This window comes from Lutra lutra, chromosome 12 (assembly GCF_902655055.1).
Source record: "Lutra lutra chromosome 12, mLutLut1.2, whole genome shotgun sequence".
Taxonomy (NCBI): Eukaryota; Metazoa; Chordata; class Mammalia; order Carnivora; family Mustelidae; genus Lutra; species Lutra lutra.
The window spans coordinates 65,907,255-65,921,247 of record NC_062289.1 but is presented as its reverse complement, the minus strand read 5'-3'; the positions used below and the strand labels follow the sequence as shown (position 1 = coordinate 65,921,247).

Sequence of the window (13,993 nt, the reverse complement as noted above, 5' to 3'; positions counted from 1 at the left end):
TCATACCTCTTATATGTATGGTCCACACTTTGTTATTGCCTTTTGGATGGTCCTGGTTATGTGGAAATCTCTTGTATAATCATATTCCTAGGGACACCTGGATGGCTTAGTTGGTTAAGCATTTGCTTTGGCTGGGGTCATGATCCAGTCCTGGGACAGAGTTCCGCAGCCCGTTCCTTGCTTAGCGGGGAGCCTACTTCTCCCTCTGTCTGCCCCTCCCCCTGCTTGTGCACACGTGCTCTCTCTCTCTCTGACAAATAAATAAAATCTTTAAAAAAAAATCATATTCCTGGGGTGCCTGGGTGGCTCAGTGGGTTAAAGCCTCTGCCTTCAGCTCAGGTCAAGATCCCAGTATCCTGGGATCAAGCCCCCGAATCGGGCTCTCTGCTCAGCGGGGAGCCTGCTTCCCCCTCTCTCTCTGCCTGCCTCTCTGCCTACTTGTGATCTCTGTCAAATAAAATCTTTAAAAAAATAAAATTAAAAGAAATCATATTCCTAAACATTAGTAAGGTGTATGTACTATAGGGAAACTGTTTCTCCTTAGGTCTCCTCCTGAAAGTCCTTCTGAGAAATACACCTGACCCACCAATCAGGATGATCATGTGTTATCTCCTTCAGCTACTGTTGCCCCGGTAATCAGTATTTTAGCTATACCTGGATTAATAGTAGGTGAACAAAATGAAATAAGTTATTTTGTATAACTTCTTTTTTAAAAAAGATTTTATTTATTTGAGAGAAGAAAGAGAGAACAAGGGGGGAAGGGGGAGAGGGAGAGGGAGAAGCAGACTCCCTGCTGAGCAGGGAGCCCAGCACAGGGCTTGATCCCAGGGACCCCCAAGATCACTACCTGAGCCAAAGGAAGATGCCCAAAAAACTGAGCCAGCCAGGCACCCCTCTCTTTTTATAACTTCTAAAATAGTTAATGGGGCGCCTGAGTGGCTCAGTGGGTTAAAGCCTCTGCCTTCAGCTCGGGTCATGATCCCAGGGTCATGGATCGAGCCCTGCATTGGGCTCTCTGCTCAGCAGGGAGCCTGCTTCCTCCTCTCTCTGCCTGCCTCTCTGCCTACTTGTGATCTCTCTTTGTCAAATAAATAAAATCTTTTAAAATAAATAAATAAATAAAATAAAATAGTTAATGGTACTGCTGATGCTCTTCCAGTAAGTGCTTTGTGAGAAGAATTCTTACAAAACAGAGCCACTATAGGGGCGCCTGGGTGGCTCAGTGGGTTAAGCCGCTGCCTTCGGCTCAGGTCATGATCCCAGGTCCTGGGTTCGAGCCCCACATCGGGCTTTCTGCTCAGCAGGGAGCCTGCTTCCTCCTCTCTCTCTGCCTGCCTCTCTGCCTACTTGTGATTTCTCTCTGTCAAATAAATAAATAAAATCTTTAAAAAAAAAAAAAACAGAGCCACTATACATTATCTCCTGTTACAATGTAATGACCTTCCACAGATGTGCTATTTTTTTTTTTTTTAAGATTTTATTTATTTGTCAGAGAGAGAGAGAGCAAGCACAGGCAGACAGAGTGGCAGGCAGAGGCAGAGGGAGAAGCAGGCTCCCTGTGAGCAAGGAGCCCAATGCGGGACTCTATCCCAGGCCGCTGGGATCATGACCCGAGCTGAAGGCAGCCACTTAACCAACTGAGCCATCCAGGCGTCCCCACAGGTGTGCTATTTTTTTTAAGATTTTATTTATTTGGTTGTCAGAGAGCACACGAGTATAAGCAGGGGCAGCGGCAAGCAGAGGGAGAAGCAGGCTCCCCGCTGAGCAAGGAGTCCCATGTGGGACTTGATCCCAGGATGCTGGGATCATGACCAGAGCCAAAGGCAGAGGCTTAACCGGCTGAGCCACCCAGGCATCCCATGAATGTGCTATTTTAAGATTTTAACAAAATCAATAAATTTATAAATAAAATGAGACATGAAACTGATCAACTCAATACTTTCCCTAGGTTTAAGACTTTATTTATTTGACAGAAAGATAGTGAGAGAGGGAACACAAGCACAGGGGAGCTGGAAAGGGAGAAGCAGGGCCCCCTGTGTGAGGCTGGATCCCAGGATACTGAGATCATGACCTGAGCTGAAGGCAGACACCTTCAGATGTCTGAAGACTCAGCCACCCAGGCACCCGAATACTTTCCCTAGTTTATTTGATTGGTTACCCCATTGGGGAGGGTGTGTAAAGGGTGCTTATAATTACACTCCATGTTACTTAAAATGTGTTTCTGGATTTGTGGATTTGTAAAAAGTGCCTTGTGGGTACATATGGCGTCATATTATGCATGACAACTCAAGGATAGGATTTTGCCACTTTGGGTCAGCGAACGGGAGAAGAATGAGGCACAAACAAGTCAGCTGCAAGAGAAAGGGAGCAGGGGACAATAGTAGAGAAGACTGTTGCCCCAACAACTCGTCAGTCCCACTTTTATTAGATTACAGAAACCTCCATCCATAGAGTAAATCCTGCAACTATCCCTCAGAACAATGTATTACTTAAAATATAACCCAAACAGTAACCCACAGAAGAGCCGAAGAAGGCCAAACATTAGTCATATGCCTTGTAGATAAACAAGAAGGAGGGCAAAACAGGTCTGGTCAAGCAGTATAAAGTTTATAGTTGAACAAGCACATTCAAAGGACTTATCTAACTAGCCACAGGCGCCTTTTGTGGAGAGAAAGAGGAGATAACGGAAAAATGAAGCAGGCAGCATTCTGCCCTGAGCATGCCGGGCATCCCCCGCACCTCAGCTTCAAGGCCGTAGATCATCCTCTCCCCCAAAGGCCTGTTGCCAGTATGTTTTTTTCTTAAGGCTATGTCTAAATGTGCTTGGTAACTAGTAAAATTTCCCATGGGTTATATTTTAAGGTCTCCTCAACCACAGCCGGGGAGGCAGATGAGTGAGGGGGCTCGGGAGGGGCAGCCGTCTCAGGTCCTCCTCCATCTTAGCCGGGGCGCCCATTCTCCCCGTACGGGCCCTGGGAGGTACTGGCCCAGATGGGGAGCGATCTTACCAGTATTGGGCCTTTTCAAGCAGTGATGTGTATAACTGGAAGGCTCAAAACCACCCTTTCTCTGAAGACCCGAGGGGCCTGACTGACCTGTTTGAGTCCGTCATGCATACACATAGCCCCACCTGGGACGATTGCCAGCAGCTCCTTAAGACCTTGTTCACCACCGAAGAGTGCGAGCAGATCCTCTGGATCCTCACCAAGGCCAAAAAGAATGTCCCCGGGGACAAAGGACAGCGACAACCTTGCCAAACCTGATCGACAAGTGCTTCCCCTTGAATAGACCGGATTGGGACTTTGGGAACGTGGAAGGTAGGGAGCGTCTCTGAGTTTACTGCCAGACTCTTATGGCAGGTCTCCGAGTGGCATCTCCCCACCAATTTGGCTAAGGTAAAAGCTGTAATGCAAGGGGTAAGTGAAAGCCCGGCCGTATTTTTAGAGTGCCTCTATGATGCTTATAGGCAGTACACCCCTTTGGACCCCCTGGCAGAGGAGAATCAGTCAGCTGGGATTATATCCTTTATAAACCAAGCTGCCCCAGATATTAGAAAGAACTTACATAAACAGGAAGGATTAGGGGAAATGACCATTCGGGATCTGATGAAAGTGGCAGAGAGAGTTTTTAACACTCGGGAGACTCCAGAGGAAAGGGAGGATCGGATCAGAAAGGAGAATCAGGCGTTACAGGAAAGACTTAGGAAAGAAGACAGAGAGCATCAGAGTAGCGAGAACAGAAGGCAGCAGAAGGAGATGGCCAAGATCCTGCTGGCAGGGGTACAGGGCACAGCCCGGGCGGGACCAGGTCTAGCCGGACCGGCCTGACCTCGGAAACCGTGGCCCAGGCTAGATGGGGGCAATGCGCAAACTGCAAAGAATATGGGCATTGGAAGAGGGAATGCCCCAAGCGCCAGGGCCAGACTGGACAGGACGCTCGGGTATTACTGGTAGGAATGGACAGTGACTAGGGGCGACGGGACTCGGGTTCCCTCCCCGAGTCTTGGGTTAACTGTGTATGTGGAGGGGAAACCAGTGGGATTCATGGTAGACACAGGAGCCCAGTACTCAGTTTTAAACAAGCCTACGGAGCCCTTATCTCAGAAAACCAGCCTAGTGCAGGGGGCAACTGGGTCCAAGGCTTATCGATGGACCAGTAGGTGCCAGGTGGACTTGGGGCCCCACCAAGTGACCCACTCTTTCCTGGTTATCCCTGAATGCCCGGCCCCCTTGTTGGGGCGTGATCTCCCAACCAAGGTCCAGGCCCGTATCTCCTTTGAGCCGGATGGCATCAAAGTGATGGACTGCCAAGGGCGGCCCCTTCATGTCTTGACCCTGTCCCTCGCAGATGAGCATTGCCTGTTTGCCCTGTAGTACACTTCTCCCCCCCAGAGAGTGGCCCCATGAGATGGATTACTGGTTTAGGACATACCCTCAGGCGTGGGCGGAGATAGCGGGTGTGGGCCTAGCGGCCCACCGAGCACCAGTAGTGGTCGAGGTCAAAGCCTCGGCCCAGCCTATCCGGATCCGCCAGCACCTCATCCCCGGGTCCACCAGGGCACAGAAAGGAATTGCTCCACACATTAACCGCCTCCTAGAAGCCGGGATACTGAAACCCTGCCACTCTGCCTGGAACACCCCGCTTCTCCCCGTTAAGAAACCAGGGGGAAAGGATTACAGGCCAGTCCAGGACTTGAGGGAAGTGAGTAAGAGGGTCGAGGACATCTACCCCACGGTCCCCAACCCTTATACCTTACTAAGTCACTTGTCCTGTTCACATGTTTGGTAAACCACCCTAGACCGAAAGAATGCATTTTTTAGCATAGCCCTGGCACCCAGCAGCCAAAATATTTTTGCCTTCGAATAGCATGATGACAGTACGGGAACCCCCGGACAGTTAACCTGTACTAGACTACCACAAGGCTTAAAAAACTCTCCTACTCTGTTTAATGAAGCCTTAAATCAGGACCTGGACTCGTTTCGCCAGAGCCATGATTCAGCTACACTCCTGCAATATGTAGATGACTTGCTTCTGGCAGCCCCCACTGAGGCCGAATGCCGACAGGCCACTGTAGACCTCCTCCAGGAGCTGGGACAATTGGGCTATCCGGCCGGTGCAAAGAAAGCCCAAATATGCAGGCAGACAGTCACCTACCTGAGGTATAAATTGAAGGAAGGAACCAGATGGTTAACAGAGGCCACGAAAGAGACTATTCTTAGGCTTCCAGTCCCAACCTCGGCCCGAGAGGTCCATGAGTTTCTAGGGACAGCGGGCTACTGCAGGCTATGGATACCGGGGTATGCTGAGATAGCCAAGCCCCTGTATGAGGCAACCAAGGATAAGGCCCCCTGGGCCTGGGGCCAAAACAGCAAAAGGCCTTTGAAGAACTCAAGACCGCCCTCTTAAAGGCACCAGTCCTGGCATTGCTAGATCCCCTGAAGTCCTTCACCCTCTTCGTCGATGAGAGGAAGAGGATAGCGAAAGGGGTACTGATACAGTGCCTGGGGCCATGGAAGCGTCCGGTTGCCTACTTATCCAAGAGACTAGACCCAGTCGCATCAGGATGGCCACCGTGCCTGAGGATCATCGTGGCAGTAGCCCTGATGGTAAAGGACGAAGACCAACTCACTTTCGGGCAGCATCTGAAGGTGGTAACTCCCCATGCGATCGAGGGAATCCTGAAACATCCCCCTGGTAGGTGGATGACCAATGCCCGCCTGACCCATTACCAAGGACTCCTGTTAGATGCACCCCGGATCATCTTTGCTGAACCAACTGCACTGAATCCAGCCATCCTGCTGCCGACCCCGGATCTGGAAGCCCCCCTGCATGACTGCCAGATCATGACAGAAATCACCCAGATGCGCCCCGACCTCCAGGACACCGCCCTTCCCAACAGTGAGTTGATATGGTACACTGATGAAAGCAGCTTCGTTATGGACGGGGTGCAAAGGGCGGGCGCAGCGGTAGTGGGCCAAGACGGGAATGTCATTTGGAGTGCCCACTTCCCCCGGGGACCTCAGCCCGGAAGGCCAAACTGATTGCTCTGGCGGAGGCACTGGAACGGGGCCGAGGGGAACCCAGTGACTGTCTACACCGATAGCCGCTAGGCTTTCAGCACTGTCCAAGTGCATGGGGCCATCTATCGGGAGAGGGGCTTTGTTACAGCGGAAGGAAAGGAACTGCGCAATCTCCCAGAGGTACAGAGGCTGCTTGCGGCAGTGCAGAAGCAGTTGTCCACGTACCTGGACACCAGTCTACCCGGACCTCGGAGGCTGAAGAAAACCGGCGAGCGGATGAGGCCGCCAAAAAGGCGGCAGTAACTTCACCAACTTTGGCACTCGCCCTGCCCACACCCGAGCTCCCACGCCTGCCCCTGCGACCTGACTACACCCCAGAGGATCTGCAGTGGATCCAGAACCACCACTACCCAAAGCCTGATCAGCATAGGTGGCATCGGGACCCAGAGGAAAGACTGATACTGCCGGCAAAACTAGGACTGTTCCTCCTTTCCATCCTGCACCAAGCCGCCCATTTAGGGAAGAGAAAATTGCTGACAGTTCTTGAGTCCGCCCACCTCCGGTTCTCCTGACAAACAACCCAGATCCAGGAGATCGTGGATCAGTGTGTTGGGTGCCAGGCTATGAAACCCAATAGGAAGGGACCCCTACGCACAGGTACGAGGGTACAGGGGAGGGCGCTGGGTCGGAGCTGGGAGGTGGATTTTACTGAGGTAAAACCTGGGAGGTATGGGTATAAGTACTTGCTGGTATTGGTTGACACTTTTTCAGGCTGGGTGGAAGCCTTCCCCACGAAACGAGAGACTGCCCAGGTTGTCGCTAAGGCATCACTGGAAGAGATCATATCCAGATATGGGGTCCCCAAGGTTTTAGGGTCCAATAACGGCCCGGCTTTCATCAGCAAAGTCCTACAAGGATGGGTCCAAGTGGTGGGGACCGATTGGAAGTTGCATTGTGAATATAATCCCCAGAGCTCAGGGCAGATAAAAAGGATGAATCGAACCCTGAAGGAGACCTTGTCTAAATTGGCCATCAAGACTGGCGGGGACTGGGTGACCCTCCTACCCTATACTATCTTCCGGGTTTGGAACTCCCCATATGTGCACGGATTAACTCCCTTTGAAATCCTGTATGGGGCACCCCCCCCATTGTTGTCCGTACTCTCCCGGACCAAGACCCTAATGTGGCTCCAAATTATCTGGCAAGTCTGAAGGCCCTACAGGAGGAGGTTCAGCGTGAAATCTGGCCCCTGGTGCACTCTTTGTATGAGACAAGGGACACACCGAATCCGGAACATGGCATTGTCCCAGGGAATTGGGTATGGGGAGGGAGACACAGGTCCCGAACCTTAGAAGAAAGATGAAAAGGTCCTTATGTGGTTGTTCTGGTTACCCCCACTGCCTTAAAGGTTGACGGCATTGGACCTTGGGTTCACCACTCCCACATGCGCCGGCCACCCCGCTGGAGCAGAGACAAGCCAGGGAGTGGACCGTGCGATAACACCCTAATAACCCCCTGAAGCTACAACTCTCCACACCTCGGGGACGCACCACATCTCCAGTCCAGTCTGACGATGAAGTGGCTGCTGGTCCTGACCCTGCTCAACGACTGGAAAAGGAACCTCGCGGAAACCAATCCTTATCAGCCTTATAAGCAGACATGGATCCTGACCGATGGAGAGACTGGTAGGACTCTCAACGAAACCACCCGCGTGGCCCCACTGTCCACATGGTGGCCAGACTTAATCTTCTGCTTCAGAGACATCAACCCTGATTACAAGTCCACGGCACCCAATTTAGCCCGTAGCTATGGATTCTATGCCTGCCCAGGACACTCTAAGGACCCACAATGTGGGGGGGTCCAATATTCCTTCTGTAAGAGTTGGGCCTGTGTCACCTCTAATGACGGGGATTGGAGGTGGCCAGTTTCACGACCAGACTCCCTACGATTGGCCTTTGTTAATCAAGGAAAGCCTAGAGGGGCGACTGTTCCTCTCCTTCGAGGTCCTTGTTCCCCTCAAGACTCAGACAGGATCCGAGTTCAGTTCACTGACCAGGGAAAACAGGAAGGGGTTAACAATTGGATTCAAGGAAAACAGTGGGGAGTAGTATTCTACAAATATGGGGGACATGCGGGATCCACTATTGTTGTCAGATTAAAGGTTGAGGCAGTACAGAAGAGTAGTACTCCGGTAGGTCCAAATAGGGTGTTGGCTCCTCCCGGCGGGCGAAAGGCTCCTCCCACTCCTCCCGCCCCTACCAAGAACCCAGGTAACAAAAACCTCACAAACGGGACCACAAGACCCCAGACTAACACCTCTGTATTCTCCCCAGCACCTACTACACAGGCCACCGAGGACCCCTTGTGAAAACTAATGCTTACTATGTATGAGACCCTTAACGCCACCAGCCCTAACCTCACGGCCTCGTGCTGGCTATGTTACGATGTGAAGCCTCCGTTTTATGAAGCAGTAGGGCTAAATGCCACCTATAATGTATCATTAAATGAGAACCCCTCTCAATGTTCATTGGGGGGACCGTAAAATCCGTCTAACCCTGCAGCGAGTGAGTGGCAATGGAACCTGCCTAGGGAAAGTGTCCCAGGTTAAACGAAGTCTTTGAACTTCCGTAGATAGCACCCCTAGTTGGAAAGATGGCCCAAAGTGGCTAATCCCAGAAAATAATGGATGGTGGATATGTTCAAAGACTGGCCTCACCCTGTGCCTCTCATCCTCGGTCTTTAATGCCTCTGAGGAATTCTGAGTCCTGATGACTGTGATGCCCCGCATCCTCTACCATCCCGAGGAGCACAGGTATTCTCACTGGAATAGAGGCACAAGCGAGAGAAGTAAGAGAGAGCCCATCACTGCACTAACTATTGCTACCCTGTTCAGCTTAGGAGTGGGTAGCTGGGGCCGGGACCGGCATAGCCTCCCTGGTTACTCAACGAGCAGGAATGACACCCCTGAGGGTGGCCATAGATGAGGATCTAGAAAGAATAGAGACCTCTGTAAGTCATTTAGAAAAATCTCTCACCTCCCTGTCCAAGGTAGTACTCCAGAATAGAAGAGGGCTTGATTTGTTGTTCCTCCAACAAGGGGGACTATGTGCCACGTTAGGAGAAGAGTGCTGCTTTTATGCTGACCACTCGGAGGTAATAAAAGAATCTATGGCTAAGGTGAGGGGAGGATTAGCCAAGAGAAAGAGGGAAAGGGAGGCACAGGAAAACTGGTTCGAGCCTTGGTTTAATAGGTACCCCTGGTTCACCACCCTAGTCTCTACCTTAGTTGGTCCATTTGTTTTGCTTGTGTTTATTTTAACTTTTGGCCCTTGCATTTTGAATAGGCTTGTTAATTTTATAAAAAATCGTGTTAATACCGTCCAACTCATGGTCTTGAGACAACAGTATGAGAGTTTGCTCGCTCCTGGGGACCCCTCCAACTTCCCCGTAAATGAGCAGGATTCCTCATTATACACAACTAAAGGGGGGAATGTAAGAGTGGGTTCGCATTAGAACAGCCATCTTAAGGACCGGGAAGCCATTTTACTGAGCGACCCCTGGCCGAAACTGCATATGTGACTTTGAGAAAAGAGGAACTAGCTAAAACCTGAAAAACAACTTAATCATAAATGACCAGGTTGTGGCGCAATTCTGTTTGAAAAGAGCTTACCTTGTTAAACCACCAGGTTGTGGCGCAAGCCAAAAATATATAACTATGGAAAATTACTGTGAGTTAGATGTTTTGAAAATGCTGTATAAACCCTTGGCTTTGAGCGCTCTGGGTCCTTGTTGAAACCCGCCGCGTCGGGCAGATACTTGGACCCCAGCTAGCTGGAAATAAACCTCGCTGTGTGACTTGCATTATTGTGTGTTTCCTCTTGTCTCTTTGAGGGGTGGTCAACTCTAGACGCTAACACTGACCACCCAGACCTGCAGGGGTCCAGGCAGGCTAAGGAATGCTGCTTGTGAGGCTCCTGCTGCATGAATGACTTTGGGAGACTAGTTATTTGAAATCTATTGTCTGAAAAAAATAAATATAAATATAAATATAAATATATATATAGTCTGGCCTCCAGGTCAGAACTGGCCCTTCTGTTCTGGGCATGAAGAGATATAAATCTTGCTTCACATCCCCTCCTGCTCCAGGCTGAGCTGACCTCTGGGCATGGGACCTAGGAGGGGAGGTAGGCTCCCACAGCCCAGTGTCCTTGAAAATGTAAAAACACAGTAACATGGAATGCAGCTCGCTCCAAACTGCCATGGAGGCGAGGCGAACAAAGGTTTAACTTCAAACCCCATCATTTGTCCTATAAATAGGGCTTTATGGGGATGGTCAGTTGGAAGTCTCACCTGAGGGGAGGACACTGTGCCCAGGCCTCTTGGTTCGGACTCCTGCCCAGCTGTTTCCACTGGGTCTTGCCCAGCTAATGAGGTTGGATGTTGTAAGTACCCAATTTGATATAACTTTGTCCTAGTCTCATATACTGCTGTTACCCTCATCTGTGTGTAGATTTCCCTTTCTGTTTCTATCAGATCTTTATAATATCAGTAAAGTGTTTTTCCCTTTCCAAACAGAACGTACCACTGTCATGGATCTTTTTTTAGAACACAATCCCAGGGGGTGCCTGGGTGGCTCAGTCGATTAGGTGTCTGCTGGGGTCCTGATCCCGGGGTCCTGGGATGGAGCCCTCCCATCAGGCTCCTTGCTCAGCAGGGAGTCTGCTTCTCCTCTGCTTATGCACTCTGTCAAGTAAATAAACAAAATCTTAAAAAAAAAAAAAAATTTAGTGGGGCGCCTGGGTGGCTCAGTGGGTTAAAACCTCTGCCTTCAGCTCAGGTCATGATCCCAGGGTCCTGAGATCGAGCCCCACATCGGGCTCTCTGCTCAGTGGGGAGCCTGCTTCCTCCTCTCTCTGTCTCTCTGCCTGCTTGAAATCTCTGTCTGTCAAATAAATAAATAAAATCTTTAAAAAAAAAAATTTAGAACACAATCCCAGTAGCTCTTTCTGCCCATGGGGCCTGTTGCCCACTGTGCTTTAATAAAAACACCTGTTGGGGTGCCTCAGTGGCTTGGTAGGTTAAGCATCTGCCTTTGGCTCAGGTCATGATCCCAGGGTTCTGGGATCTAGCCCCTGTTACACCCAAGTTTTTGTGTCCAAGAGACCACCAAGGAGCCAACACCAATGCAATCACACAAGGGTTTATTCAACAAGCTTAAGCTTGGGCTTAAGTACACCTGTCAAGTATACCCAAGTATACCTGACACAGCGGAATAGGGACTTGGACCCCGAACCAGATTACAGTCAGAATTTTTAAAGACAGAGTAGGGGTGGACTTGGCAGTAGGTGATTGGGCCATGATCACCAGCCCTATGTTCTTGTGATTTATTACAGTTTTAAGCTATCCTATTTCTGACATGATTTATTACCTTGTTAAGCTATCCTATTCCTAATTGGATTTTGGTATGGCGTTTTGTTTTCAAAACCTTTGGTCAGTCTTCTGGAACCAGGGGTCATTTACCGGTCATGGAGACAAATCCTTTGGCCATTGTTCCTGGAGCCAGGGGTCATTTACCGGTCATGGAGACCTAAGATGGCTGCCGGGGCCAAGATGGCTGTACTTATGTCAAGGCTAGACTTGAGGTGGGTACAGCCTTGTTTTTCTTGGTCTCTGATGTGGGAGCAGGAGGCTGGCTGAGAACAAAGCAAAAGCTGGCACCTTGCACCCCCTCTCCACCTGCTCCCCTCGGTAACATGTGTGACATTCCTCAGGCACCACTGACTGCCCTAAAAGAAAAACAAATAGTTAACTTGCAGAGATCACAATCCTGCAAGACAGGAATCTCCCAACTATCTTGATGTTAATGACTTGCTAAAAGACAGCATTGATCAAGCCGGAGACCTCCGGTATCCCGGCACCTTGTAGGCCCTCTTTAGCATATGAAAACTCCGTTGAAACCTCCCTTGCCCTCACCTTCCCCCAACCACAGGGTACATAACCTGCCATCCCTCACAACCCGGGGCAGCACCTCTTTCTGCCCACGGGTCCTGTCCCTGTGCTTTAATAAACCACCATTTTGCACCAAAGATGTCTCAAGAATTCTTTCTTGGTCATCGGCTCCGGACCTCAGCCCACCGAACCTCACCTACATTCTAGAACTTCATCAGCCTCCACAGCCCAAAGTAGGGCTCCCTGCTCCATGGGGAGTCTGCTTCTCCCTCTCCCTCTGTTCCTCACTGCCCCACCTCCATGCTTGTTCTTTCCCTCCCTCTCAAATATGTAAATAAAATCATACTTTAAAAAAAATTTTTTTAAAATTTTTAGCTTTGTTTGTCAGAGAAAGAGAGCACAAGCAGGGGGACTGGCAGGCACAGGGAGAAGCAGGCTCCCCACCAAGCAAGGAGCTCCATTCAGAACTGGATCCCAGGATCCTGGGCTCATGACGTGAGCCAAAGGCAGAAGCTTAACCAACTGAGCTGATGAGGGAACAGAAGGCTGGCTGGCTGGCTGGCTGGCTGAGGACAAAGTAAAAGGACATGACATTCTTTAGGAATCTCCCAACCATCTTTTTTATTTTATTATTTTTTTTTTTTTTAGATTTTATTTATTTATTTGACAGAGAGAGATCACAAGTAGATGGAGAGGCAGGCAGAGAGAGAGAGGAAAGCAGGATCTCTGCTGAGCAGAGAACCCGATGCGGGACTCGATCCCAGGACCCTGAGATCATGACCTGAGCCGAAGGCAGCGGCTTAACCCACTGAGCCACCCAGGCGCCCTCTCCCAACCATCTTAATGTTAATACCTTGCTAAAGGGCAAAACCACCTTGGCAATGCCAAGGCCTCTGGTATCCAGTATCTTGTAGGTCCTCTTTAGTATATGAAAGTTCTGTTGAAACCTCCCTTTTCTTACTTCCCCCATCCCCATGGTACATAACCTGCCACCCCTCACCCGGGAGCAGCAGCTCTTTCTGCCCACGGGTCCTGTTCCTGTGCTTTAATAAACCACCATTTTGCACCAAAGATGTCTCACGAATTCTTTCTTAGTCATCGGCTCTGGACCCCACCTAACCTCAGCTATATTCTAGAAGTTCATCAGAGCCACCCAGGAGCCCTTAAGTTCTTAAAAAACAAAACAAACACCTTTTTGCATCAAAAAGTTCTCAAGAATTCTTTCTTGGCTGTCCCCCCTCAGCCTACATCACATCAATTTTCTTGCATTTGCAGTTTTTTGAGTGTTTTTTAAATTAAAAATTTTTAACGTTTTATTTGACACAGAAATAGCAAATAGAGAGGCAGGCAGAGAGCGGGTGAGGCAGATAGAGACTCCTGGCTCCAGCCCCTTTCTGTCCCAGGCTCCCCTTTGCTCCAGCTAAGGCCAAGGAAAGACCAAATAACCATCCCATTTGACTAAGATAAGATAACAAGTCTTTGCTCCTGCTGAGACAGAAGAGAAAGGCCAGATGCCCAGTCCTGTTTGACTAAGAAAAGAAAGAGAAACAGCCCCCTAGGTGATTTAGCACTTTCCCGATTTACCTCCACAGAGATTATACTTACAAGTGAAAGGGCCATTTGGCCTTGAGAGACTGGAAATTGTCTGGGCCTTGAGAGACCTCGAAAACAACTTGTTACCATCACCCATTGCCTGTAACCATAAAAACTCACTCCTAACCCTGTCCGGTGCTCAGTCTTTGGGAATGATCCCACTGAGCCCGCTGGCATTAATAAAGCTGTGTTTTCCCATCTCTCCATGTGCCATTTGGGTTTCCTCGGTCACCTCAGATTTTCCGCAATAGGGGAAGCAGGCTCCTTGCTGAGCAGTGAGCCCTATGCAAGGCTCGAACCCAGGACCCTGAGACCATGACCTGAGCCAAAGGCAAAGGCTTAACCCACTGAGCCACCCAGGTGCCTCTTTTTTGAGTGTTTTTAACTCAAAATAGTCAGTATGCCAGAGTGGCATATTCTGGGGTGGTATG

At 49.8% G+C, this 13,993-nt stretch overlaps 1 long non-coding RNA gene across 1 annotated transcript; it reads left to right on the top strand.

Moving 5' to 3' along the window:
* The first annotated feature begins 2,835 nt into the window (after positions 1–2,835).
* LOC125082037 (uncharacterized) lies at positions 2,836–9,881 on the top strand. The gene is made up of 2 exons (XR_007121864.1): positions 2,836–6,677; positions 7,429–9,881. It is a non-coding gene; the product is annotated as an uncharacterized LOC125082037 (long non-coding RNA).
* The last annotated feature ends 4,112 nt before the right edge of the window (positions 9,882–13,993 follow it).